The sequence below is a fragment of the Pteronotus mesoamericanus genome, unplaced genomic scaffold, assembly GCF_021234165.1.
Source record: "Pteronotus mesoamericanus isolate MK-2021 breed Mesoamerican mustached bat unplaced genomic scaffold, CSHL_Meso_final contig_130, whole genome shotgun sequence".
NCBI lineage: Eukaryota > Metazoa > Chordata > Mammalia > Chiroptera > Mormoopidae > Pteronotus > Pteronotus mesoamericanus.
The window spans coordinates 32,186,110-32,198,346 of NW_026555060.1; the positions used below are offsets into that span (position 1 = coordinate 32,186,110).

General features: G+C 39.0%; 1 pseudogene; it reads right to left on the bottom strand.

Moving 5' to 3' along the window:
- Positions 1 to 2,591: 2,591 nt before the first annotated feature.
- LOC129084908 (ferritin heavy chain-like) overlaps positions 2,592 to 12,237 on the bottom strand; it is a 152,466-nt pseudogene continuing 142,820 nt past the window's right edge.

Here is a 12,237-nt window from a genome sequence, read left to right on the forward strand (position 1 = left end):
CATTACTTCAGATTACATTTAATTGATTGTAAATTTGTCACATGACCACAAGGAATCCTGAGAAACGTGGCCCTGACATTTTTGCAGGAAGAAGATGAAATGGGCAAGTAAATTTCTAGGATTTGGCACTAGAAGTACTGGCCTTGCCAGTGTATGAAGCATTTGATGTTCCCCCACCCCATCACAATTGATTGTAAATTTGAGTGGTTGAGAACCATGGATTTTAACAACTAAAGAATAAGAATCTATATATTCCAAACTCTCATTTTCAGGTAAAAATAAAGTCCAGAAAGGCAAAATAAGTCTTTAAGGACCATGTCACTTAGCTAATGATAAGGGCAAAACAGTTTTTTAATTTTAAATTTCTAACTTAATGCTCCCTCTACCACAATGTATAATCCAAATTTGATTTTTTTTTTGTTATAAGCTCTTTCTTGGGCTTATTAGAATGAGCAATCCTGAATCACTAGGAGTTTAGAAATATAATAAAAACTTAAGGATTCTGTCTATTAAGAATGTATTGGGACTAAAAGGTAATGGAAAAAAATACAATAAAGATTAAATCAAAAGACAAAATGTATTGATGAAAATAAGTGAACCAGTGACTATGACTCACATATCTTCAGCTCTTTTGAAGGAGAATACTTCTGAGTGCAGTCATATTCTTAGCCTACTCACATTTTCAATACTTCATCACACTTATAGCAAAACCATTTATAAACACAAGAAATAAGAAGATAAACATTTTCCTTTATGCCGATAGTATAATATTAGAATGTGTATGAGGAGTGAATTCAAAAAGTAAATGAAGTTAAAAACCACTTATTGTCAGCAGGAATTGTTCAATACCCATCATGCTAAAACAATATTGTCATTTTTGGCAGGCAATTTTTAGTACAGAAATAAAAAATATTAAACTCCATTCACCAGGTTAAATCATTTAGTTAACTTAATTGGACTTTATAGATAACATCGTATTGGTTCACTAAGATTCAGCACTATTTTTTTATTGATTGAAGAAGTGTTTATTGAGACCCAGTTAAGTATCAGGAGTTTATGTCCAAAAGACTGCATTTTTATAGAAATTAATTTTGTTATGTATTTGCTTCCTTGTTTCACGTTAGATTTGCAGGGTTGATAATTCCCCTCTTTATATAAAATCAGAGCCAAAAAAAATGCATCCATATTTTATGATCCACAATAGTAATGCTGTATGGATTGAATGTCTGTGCCCCCCCCAAACCCCTATATTGATGCCTAACCCCCAGTGGGACGGTATTTGGAGGTGGGGCATGCGGGTCGTAATTGGGGTTGAAGGGATGGTGAAGGTGGAGGTCCCATGACAGGAAAGTCCCATATAAGGGGAAGAGAGGGCTCTCTCTCTGCCCTGTGAGGATATAGAGAGAAGGCTGTCACCTGTAAGTCAGAAAGAGAGCCTTCCCCAGGAACCAGATCAGCTGATGCATTGATTTCGGAATTCCAGCCACCAGAGTGGAGAGAAAGAAACATTTATTGTTTAAGCCAACCAGTCTGCAATACTTTGTTATAGCAGCCTGAGCTAAGACATGAGGCTTTCATGAAATTATGACGGAGCATTTAACAAGACAAGAGGCATTTCTTAGAAAACATGGAGGTTGTGTCTGATTGCTAGAGGGGTTGTGGTCTACTTAATAAAAAGTAAGACTCTCCACTGAAAAAAAGGCAAAAGCCGGGAGTTGTTAATGTGCACAACAAAATGCAAATGTTACAAAGACCATATTCCTTTCTTTGTAATATAGCTTGATCTTACTACAGAATGTGAGTTATGGAACAATATAATATAATTCCACTTTGGTAAATGAAAAGATAGTTTGATCAGAAGATTATATTGCAAAATGTTAAAAGTTATGATGATTGGTTATCGTAATTATGGGTGTGCTTTAAAACGTACATGTCGGGTTTTAGTTCTCCTCTCCTCACTTCTCTAGGAAAATACCTGGGGAAGGGAAGTTGAGGGGTACATTTTAAATTCCAGAGTGGTTCTCATTTGTTTGTTCCATAGTGCTTCTCAGGCACGTGGACTCTGTCAGGTACAGGCCCGGACCCTACGGAGACAACGGGGAGGAAATCTGAAGTCGCTTTCTTTATGACCTACAGGCTGGAGCTTTGAAATGTATAGATTGTGTCATCTTTACCTTATACAATGTTCCGGTTATGAAAGTGTGTTCTCACCCTTGATTACCATGTGATGGGGGTAGGGGTGGGGAGAGGTGCCCAGAGGATTTGACTCATTGAGTTGACATAAAACTTAAGGTACTTAGTGTTTCACGTTACTCATTTTTTGGGGTGGGTACCAAATTACTTTTTGAGGGAACGGTATAGGTGAAAGACATAAGTGGATGATTTGGTATAAGCTATAGGAAAAGTAAAGGTAACTCCAACAAGCATGTACTGCTTTGGTGACCAGGGACGTCACCCAAATGTCCATGAGAAGGCAGCCTAAGGCTTAGCTCTCTGTCCTGTCACCCAGAGCATCTTTGTCACCCAGAGATACTCTGCCATGCCAGACTCAGGGGCCCCGACCTGTGCAAGTTGGATACGTGGTCACCCAATTATTTGATGGATTTCACCTGCTCCTCCAGGTAATGAGTCTCAATGAAGTCACACAAATGAGGGTCATTGTTTTCCAGTGGCCAGTTTGTGCAGGTCCAGTACTGACTCACACTTTTTCCCAAGTGTAATGCACACTCCATTGCTCTCAGCCCATTCTTCCAGTTATCACGGTCTGGTTTCTTGATATCCTGAAGGAAGATGCTGCCATCTTTTTGGTTTTGCAGCTTCCTCAGTTTCTCAGTGTGTTCCTTCTCCTCATGAGACTGGTGATGAAAATATTTGGCAAAGTTCTTCAAAGCCGCATCATCGTGGTCAACTAGTAAGACATGGACAGATAGGCATAAGAGGCATAGAGCTCCATGTTGATGTGGCAGTTGCTGGTGGCCTCTGAGCCCTCATGGTAGTTCTGGCACACCTACAAGGTGGTTGTGATTGTTACGATGGGTGGCAGAGGCCGTGGCTTTGCCGCACTGGAGCGCTGGCGGGGGCCCTGGGGCAGTCCGCGGGCACTGTGAGGAGGTCGCAGAAGGATGGATCTGGGCGGCTGGCTGGAATAGCGAGTGGCGGAGCACTGGATTCTGTTCAAGCCCTGTTGAAGCGGAAAACCATGGTGACTCTCGGCAAAGACTGTGTCTCATGTTACTTTTGATTCAGAGTATCTTCCACTGACAAATATATCTAAAGATTTTCTCTCAAATATTTCCATTTCTGCACAAAACCATATTACATAGATGCTGTATTTTATGTGTAAGGTTAAATGGTGTGGCCAGAATGGTTTATTTTTTCTGTAATCATGATCTCTACTATAATAACTGGAAAATATGCAAATGTTAAGCCCTGGCCATTCTGCTGACACTGGGGGAAAACACTGTGCGTCTGGTGCATGCCTTGCAGAAATAGAGAACTAGTGACTACATTAAAAGTATCTAGGCAGTTTGGACATTACACCTATGAAAAACAAAGAGTAAATATTTATATTTTAGTATCTTTTTTTTCTTATCCTATTTATAAGTATAAGAGAGTATTTGACTATAGCTTCACATAATGATGTTTAGGCACTTTATAATATTTAACAGTTCTTAAAAAGTATCTATTTGGACAAAATTATTACCCCAGGGTTTAGCTGCTTCTCCTGGTTAGCTAAATATTTTGAGTCTGGAAATATGGCTAGAAATTACATCAAAACAAGATTTTTGCCCGAATTATCTAATACTTCCTCATTTCTGGCTGGGCCAAAAATACTGTCACAGAAAATGTCTGCTATTTCTGCTTTTCATCTGCACTGAAACATGGAGAAACTGTGGACAGAGTTTCACTGTCAGAATCCTATGGGGTGTTTTCTTCTTCCTTTTTTGGCGAAGGACTGTGCTATAGTGGTTGCAATTCAGGGTGAAATTTGAGGTCTGGTTTTCTCTCTTGGCTGGGCAGGATCAGCTCTCCTTGGCTTATTTAAAAGGAAACATCAACTTTCCAATTTACTCTCTGAAATTGGTTGTTGCAGCTCCCTGCTGGAGTGGAAAGGCACCATCTGTTTTAATAATACTGATGGTGGAAGCGGGTAAAGGTTGTGAAATGCCACTGGGAGAGCTCTGGGCGATCAGAGTTCCATTTGGAGAACTGCCTTTTAAGTTCATGACTGTGGGTGAAACCCAGATGCGCCAGGTACAGGATTAGTCAACGCAGACTGGCAGGACAGGGGGAGAATGGATAGAGCGTACACGCACAGGCAAGCCAGCACGGGAAAGTCACCTGAAGACTAGGCAGGGTGAAAGCAAGGAGAGCGGCAACAGTGAAAGAGAGATGCTCAGGGTCTACCAAAACTTTTTGAGGTTTTTGTTTTTAACATTCAGCTGTTTGTTTTGTTTGGCCTTTGATCATTGCTAGAAGGTGAGAAATTCTCATCGCTACCCTAAGCACCCCCTTCCTAAAACCATTACTCTCTGAGCACTGATAGAATATCCTCTTTCTGCCGCAGAAACAAAGCTTTGAAAACTCTGCAAACCACTCACTCACTCATGCACAGGCTGCTAATGTGTGCAGTCTAATGTGTGCTTATCAGGAGTGGGTGTTTAGGAACTAACATACACATAGCTACATACAAATGTATACAACTAAATAGACATTGAAATACCCAAACACACAACACCATTTAACATACACACTTACACATAATGCAACCAAATGCACACACATAAATATACATACATGTGTGCACACATACATATGCAACCAGAGAACATCCCTACACATGCATGCACACAGATACATACAGACACATACAGATACACATGTGCCTGATAATACACAAATATACACACACAAACAACACACATACAATCATTCAAACGCAAAGCACACAAAACCCTACACATACCTACATGTGCACATATGTGCACACACAGACTTTTGGGAAATTCCCAGCCTTCTAGGAAAAGGGATCCTAGGCTTTAACACCTTTCACAGGCAGCACCTGTTGTTCCGTTTCACTCCTTTCCAGTGGTCTGAAATGCAGCATGCAAATTTATGAGCAGCTTCTGGAGTCAATCTTGTGTAAAAAGGCATTTTAACTTATTGGACTCTGCCTCTATGACCAGTGCTGATTTTTTAATGTACTCCTTAAAATGCTCAGGGGTGACTCTGCAAAACTTAACCTAATATTGAAAGATGGGCTTGGAACAGCAGGTGTGATCTTGCAAAGATAAAAATAATGCTGTGTACTGGCATTGATTTCTTTAGCATCTTATCAAATGCCCTGTTGTGGCAACAGTCTTTTTCTGTTTCCCCTCTGCTTAACTAGGAGATGACTCAATCTGCAGACCAAGAAACCGTGGCACAATTACAACATTCAAAACAGCTTGTGTGTAACAGCTCATAGTTCCTCTCGAATTGGATCCTGCCTCTCTGAGCTAAATGCCAGTTAACGGATTCCTAAAAATACCCTCTGACATGAGTCATCCTTGTCCAGGGCCTTAGAGAATGTTTTCCACAGATACGGTGGGGCTCTGAGCAGGGCCATGTTTCTGGGTGAGTCATGTGGGGAACCTTCATCAGCGCCATGCTATGTTATATCTTCCATGTTCCCTGGCCGTGAGCTGGGGTTGCTAAAATGCTTTGTTGAAATGCAAGCCTCTGCAGCAGTCTCAGCTCCTCCTCCCACACGGGTTCCCAAAAGGACATGACTCTGTGACAAAGGAAGCTGTTTCAGGTGTCTGGTCACTCAAGATTTGCTGTCTCCCAGATGAGGGAGAGGAGGAAAACCCAAAGTCAGAAATAAGCAGTGTAGCTGAGCTTTAAACAGGAAACCCATTATTCTTAAAGCTGTCCTTTTCCAACTCTGGCACAGAAAGGTAAGCAACAGGCTTGTCTAGGGCAGGGTGTGTATGAGGTGGATATTCAAGCCTCCCTAGACCACTGTAGAGTCAGTGGGATGGAGAGGACACTGAGGGGCCTTATGTACCCCCACTTCGGTTACAGATCCTCCAGTGGATAGAATCCACTGAATCCTGACCCTCATGGAGTTATAAAGACGGTGTAACCATCTCCAGAAATAACTACACCTTATTGGAGAATCCTGGAAGACATGAGAAATTACATTCTGTAATAGTGGGATTTCAGACATGAGCATGCCTTTTTGGGGAGGAGAATCGAACACTTCTGAAATTACACAACATAAAACATCACAAAAGATGAATGTACACATAAAGATAACACAGATGCTTCATGTCCTTCTTCAAAATAGGTGGATATAAATTATAAATTTTAAAAAAAGTAAATGATCATTCTGTTTATTAGGTTAGACAGTAAAACATGTACTCTGAATCTGAAAATATACTATGGAGAGGCACGTGGTCCAGTTAACCCTTTAGTAAAATGGCTTTAGTCTCTGGTTCTCATGGAACAAGTCTTTATAATCCTGTTTTCCTGACTTAAAATATTCAACATTCCCTTATTCCCAACTAAGTGCTTACCAGTTATATCATGATTTAAAAAATCAATTTGAAAGTCATGAGTATGATTTAGAAATACATCATACTAACATCTCTCAGGCCAACAAGGGGTTAGAAGGTTATGGAGAGACTGTTTAAGAATCTATAGTTTTGAAATTTTAGCTTAAAAAACATGTCTATCACTAACTAATCTTAATATTTAACAGTCAACATAATTTTTAAAAGCAACTGATTGATTTTTATTGCATTGAAATTCACATAACATAAAATTCACCATTTTAATCATCTTAAAGTATAAGACTTCAGTGGCATTTAGTATATTCACTTTGCTGTGCTATCATCACCTTATCTAGTTCAGAGCATTTTCATCACTCAAAAGAAAACCCTATATCCATTAAACAGTCCCCCTTCCCATAGCCCCTGGCACCCACTAGTTTGATTTCTGTGTCTATAGATTTGTCTATTCTGTATATTTCATATAAATGAAATATGTAGCTTTTTTTAGTCTTGCCTCTTTAGCTTCTCATAATGTTGGGTCGTCCATGTTTTAGCATATATCAGAACTTTATTCCTTTTTATGGATGAAAAATATTCTATTGTATCAATGTACTACATTTTGTTTATCATAAATGGACATTTGAACTGTTTCTATCTTTTGGCTACAATGAATATGCTGCTATAAATATTCATGTGCAAGTTTTAGTGAACACCTGTTTTTAATTCTCTTGGGTATTCACCTAGAATTGCTGAGTTATATGGTAATTCTATTTTTAGCTTTTTGAAGAACTGCCAACTTATCTTCCACATTAAAGCATTAGCACAATAGGCTAACTCTTGGCTGTCCTCAGAATTGGATGGCACTGCATGGAAGAAGAATCTATAGCCATGTGTGTTGTTTTATTAAATAAACCATCCCTCATCACCCCTTCAGTGATAGATTTCTTGGAAGGAGTGAGTATGTACATTCTTGTCCTTCACATTCCCATGGCATGATTACCTAATCTTAACTTCTAGTTTTTTTCTTTGCCATAGAGCAGTTTCTTGGTAAGATCCTCAATATTATCTTGGTTTCTGCCTAAGTATATTTGTGCTGCAATAACAGCATACCATAGACTGGGTGACTTACAAACGGACTTTTATTTCTCACTTTTCTGGAGGCTGAGAGTCTGAGATCAAGGCCCAGGAAGATTTGATGTATGGTGAGAAGCTGCTTCCTGGTTCATAGAATGTGTCTTCTCTCTGCATCTTCATGGTTGAAAAGGCGAGAGAGCTCCCTGGGGTCTCTTTTCTAAGGCCACTAATCCCATCATGAGGGCTTCACTCTCATAACCTCATCACCTTCCAGAGGCCTCACTTCCTGATACCATCACATTGAAGATTTAGTATCATCCTATGGATTTGGGGGGCTACAACATGCAGTCCATATCAGATTCCATATCTGTCCTCCTGTTTCAGTCTCCTGCTCCTTGATCTTCCACTGGGGATGATGTTGTTGGCCACACTCTTCTTCTTAGAGCATTCTTTTTCCTTGGCATCTATGGCGTACCACTCTTCTGATTTTTGTTGTTTTATTTCCCTTCTGATTCTTATGTGGCCACACTGAATACCTGTAAGTTGATTTTGCTACCAATTTCAGTTCTTCTTTCCCCATTCTGAGTTCAAAGATGGTGATATACCCTTAGTCAATACTCTCCTTAAACCATCTTGTACACATTTCTTGCTGGTTGATTTGAGGATATGTGTAATAGATAATCCACCTGCTTCCTAACATTGAGAAGCCAAATCATTTTCTCTGCCTCTGTTTCCATCTCCCAAATCCTGGCAGGTAGGGAATAGTCAGGTAATGGGAATAAGAAGAATAAAGACATATGGAAAGGGAAGGTTTTGGGAGACAATATTTACTTTTTGTTACTCTCAGTGTTAGTAGCACTCAGCAGTTCTGTTCGGTGTCCTTGAGTGTTTGTACAGATGACTGAAAATATCTGCCAAGAATAAGAAAAGTAAGGCTTTCCATGCAATAGTCACAATAAAGAAGATTCTGTTTTATAAAAGAGTTCATTTACTTCAGAAATGATTCATTCATAGTTTTGTCTGAATAGCAGAGAAATCTTGATTTTAAGTAACTAGACCGTCATTCCCAGGGTAAGTTCTGCAAAATGAGCAGTTCCCTCAGCTTCTCTCAACAGCTTCATCTTCTTCCATAAAGCATAAATTGGGATCGAAGTTCTCTAATATATCAAAAAAGGGTTTAGGGCAGATTTTTGCAAGCAAGCAAAAGAAAATCATATTAACTTGAGAAATATTTAGAAAGATAATTGGTAGTTTATAGAAATTATAGAAAATTTGGAAAATGAATGAAGAAGCAGAGGAAACCAGGCCACTCAAGAGTCAGTCTATTAGGCTCAGAGATTGGCTTTGGTTACCCTTGTACAATCTCTTGTGGATCCTCACATTGCAGTCACCCTCAGGAATAATTCTCAACTGGTACAAGGTCTTTCTGTCACTTCTTTAAAAATCCTGTTTTTAGGCATAAGATTGGCCATATGCTTATATCCTATTAACTGGGGGTAAGGAAGAAGAAAGTCACCACTTAGGTTCCTAATCAGAGTGGGACTTGGGGCCTTGAGGCCATAAAGATACCAAGGGAGAGACTCCCAAAAATGTGAACAGTTTTGTAGAGCTAGGAGGGAGATAAATATTCACCACATTGAGTCACAGATTGGTAAGACATTGCTAAGAGACGGATGCACATGGTGTTGGAAACCTAAGTTACTGGACTCCCAGGCATCATTGTGAACATTGTAAGGCAGGCAGAAGTCAGGAAAGAGGATGGATGAAGGAGCAAGGCATGAAATCAGGAAAGTAAAAAGTGGGTAAGGAGGGAGATAAAAAAATAATGAGGGTAAAATAAGAGTTCTCCAGAAAAAAATATTACCTACTCTTATTTGGGGCTGAACCAGGTTTTTGGAGCCTCCAATTTATATAGCTCTTAGAATCCTCTTTAAAAAGAGCAGCCAACAGCTTTAGCCAGGTTGCTCAGTTGATCAGAGCGTCATCCCTTACACCAAAAGGATGTGAGTATGATCCCTTGTCAGGACGCATACCTAGCATGTGGGTTCGACCTCCGGTTTGGGGTGGGCATAGGACGTAAGTGGTGAATGTTTCTTTCTCATATCGATGTTACTCTCTCTCTCCTCTTTTTCTTCCTCTCTCTCTCTCTCAAATCAATACAGAAAAAAAAATATCCTCAGATAAGGAATAAAAAACAAGGAGGAAACAGCGTGACAAAAGGGTTAATATCCAAAATATATAAAGAACTCATACAACTAAACATCAAACAATGCAGTTAAAAAATGGGCAGAGGATCTGAACAGACACGTCTTCCAAGAAGACATGCAAATGGCTAACAGACATGAAAAGATGCTCAACTTCAATGACTAGTAGGGAAATGCAAATCAAAACTACAATGAGACACCACCTCACATCTGTTAGAATCACTATTATCAACAAGACAAGTAGCAAAAAGTGTTGGAGAAGTTGTGAAGGAAAAGGAATTCTTACTCATTGCTAGTGGAAATTTAAACTGGTACATCCATTATGAAAAACAGTATGGAGTTTCCTCAAAAAAATTTAGGAATAGAGTTACTATATGACCCAGCAACCGCTCTTCTGGATATCTACCAGAAAAATTTAAAAACATTTATTCACAAAGATATATATGCACCCTTATATTCACTGCAACAATTATTTACAGTGTCCAAAACATGGATACAACCAAAGTGTCCTTTGCTAGCTGATTGGATAAAGATGTGATACATAATACAATGGAATACTCCTTAGCCATGAGAAGAGATGAAATACTACCATTTGTGACAACATGCATGAAACTTGAGAATATCATGCTAAATTAAATAAGACATAAAAAAATCAAGAATCATGATTTCACTTATATGTGGGACATAAAACTGAAAGCAACAAATGAACAAACAAGAAAAACAAAACTCATAGATGCAGACAACAATGGTATTTACCAGAGTGAAAGGGGGTTGGGGGTATTGAAAGGTGAAGAGGGCTAAATATACAGCGATGGAAGATGATATGACTTGGGGTGGTGGGCACACAATGTAATGTACAGGTCATGTATCACAGAAATGTGCACTTGAGACCTGTACAATCTTATTAACCAATGTCACCCCCAATAAATTTAATTAAAAAAGAAAAAAGAGCAAAATTGTGAACACAAAAATATTGGTACAAAAGCGAATATTTATTTAGAATGTGGGCAGATAGCCTAACAAACTACTGTGAACTTTGGAGTTCAGAACCCCTGCTGAGACTTCTCTAGGCTGTTTACCAATGCACACGAAAAAGGCCCCTCTACTATAACACTCCATGGCTTTCTGCGGCACCCTTTCTCACAGGGGTGCATGAAGCTTCATAACCTCTTAGGGAACTTTTCACAATTTCCCTCTCTCCCCCTAGAAGAGACAGACCTAATTAGGTTTTCATCCAGACATTCATTTAAACATAGTGATAGAGGATGTATCCTGTGTAAGCCCTGCCGAGTATAGAAGAGTAAACATGACAGAAATAGCCATTGCTCTATGGTAATTAACACATCAGTAGATAGAAATGTCTTTAAAGAAAAGGTGAGAAGGTTTTGATGCCATAATGACAACTCACTAAGAAGCAAACATATCTTCTTACAGAGCTTTGCTAGAATAGGGTGTTTTATTGTATATGAAACATCTATACTTCAGACTTACAACCAAAATTTTATATAATACTGAATCTATTGTGTACATAAATCCAGAATCTAAAATCAGAAACTAAACTATATGACACTTTCTCTGTATGTGATATGCGGAGAAGTGGGAGAAAGAGGAGAGGTGGAAGGAGACTGGCCCCTTGGGTGAGCTCTGCCGCACAGTGTCAAAGGTAAGAGCCCAGCCACAGAGAAAATGATGCTGTAGGGGGACAGCTGGGAATCCCTCTTCTCCCACAGTCCCAGATAAGCTCAAACTTCCCAGAGCTCCAAGAGTTTATAAAATCAACACCACTTTACAATAAAGAACTCAATAAAAAAGCTCTCAATTAATGAGAGTGAGGACACATGACTTGAGAAACATTACTCAGAAAAGACCTTCATACTTCTTTCAAAAACAAAATCTTTGTAATAGCTACCAGATGTTGGGTCTACAAAGGATAATATACATCACAAATTTATATGCATATGCATAAAAATCATACATATGTACACATATATATTAAACACACATCCTAAGTGAGTAGGGTGCATAAAGTATGAAACTAGTATCTTCACAATTGTTTTGTTTGTGCCATGCTGCAAAAAGCATGTCAGCCTTTCTCAAATGTCCTTGAAGCCAAAATGTAGTTCTAGGAACAATTACCACTTGTTTCTGAAGCATCCCACTGAAAAAGATTTTATCTAAAATACTGCCGACAATAGAGCCATTTAAGCCAGGCAGGAAGAGTAACGAAAGGGTTAACGGGTGGAACCTTGAGTGTATTTTTAGGAAAATAGCCCACATTTCTGTTTTAGATTATAGCAAAATCTTAAGTGTTAAAATGGTTCAAAAAATGGTGGAAATGTTTTTTTCCACTCTGAATTTTTATTTCCACTAAACTCATTGATACTTGGCTTCCTTCTTTTCTGAGCCTGTCCTCTGCCTCATGC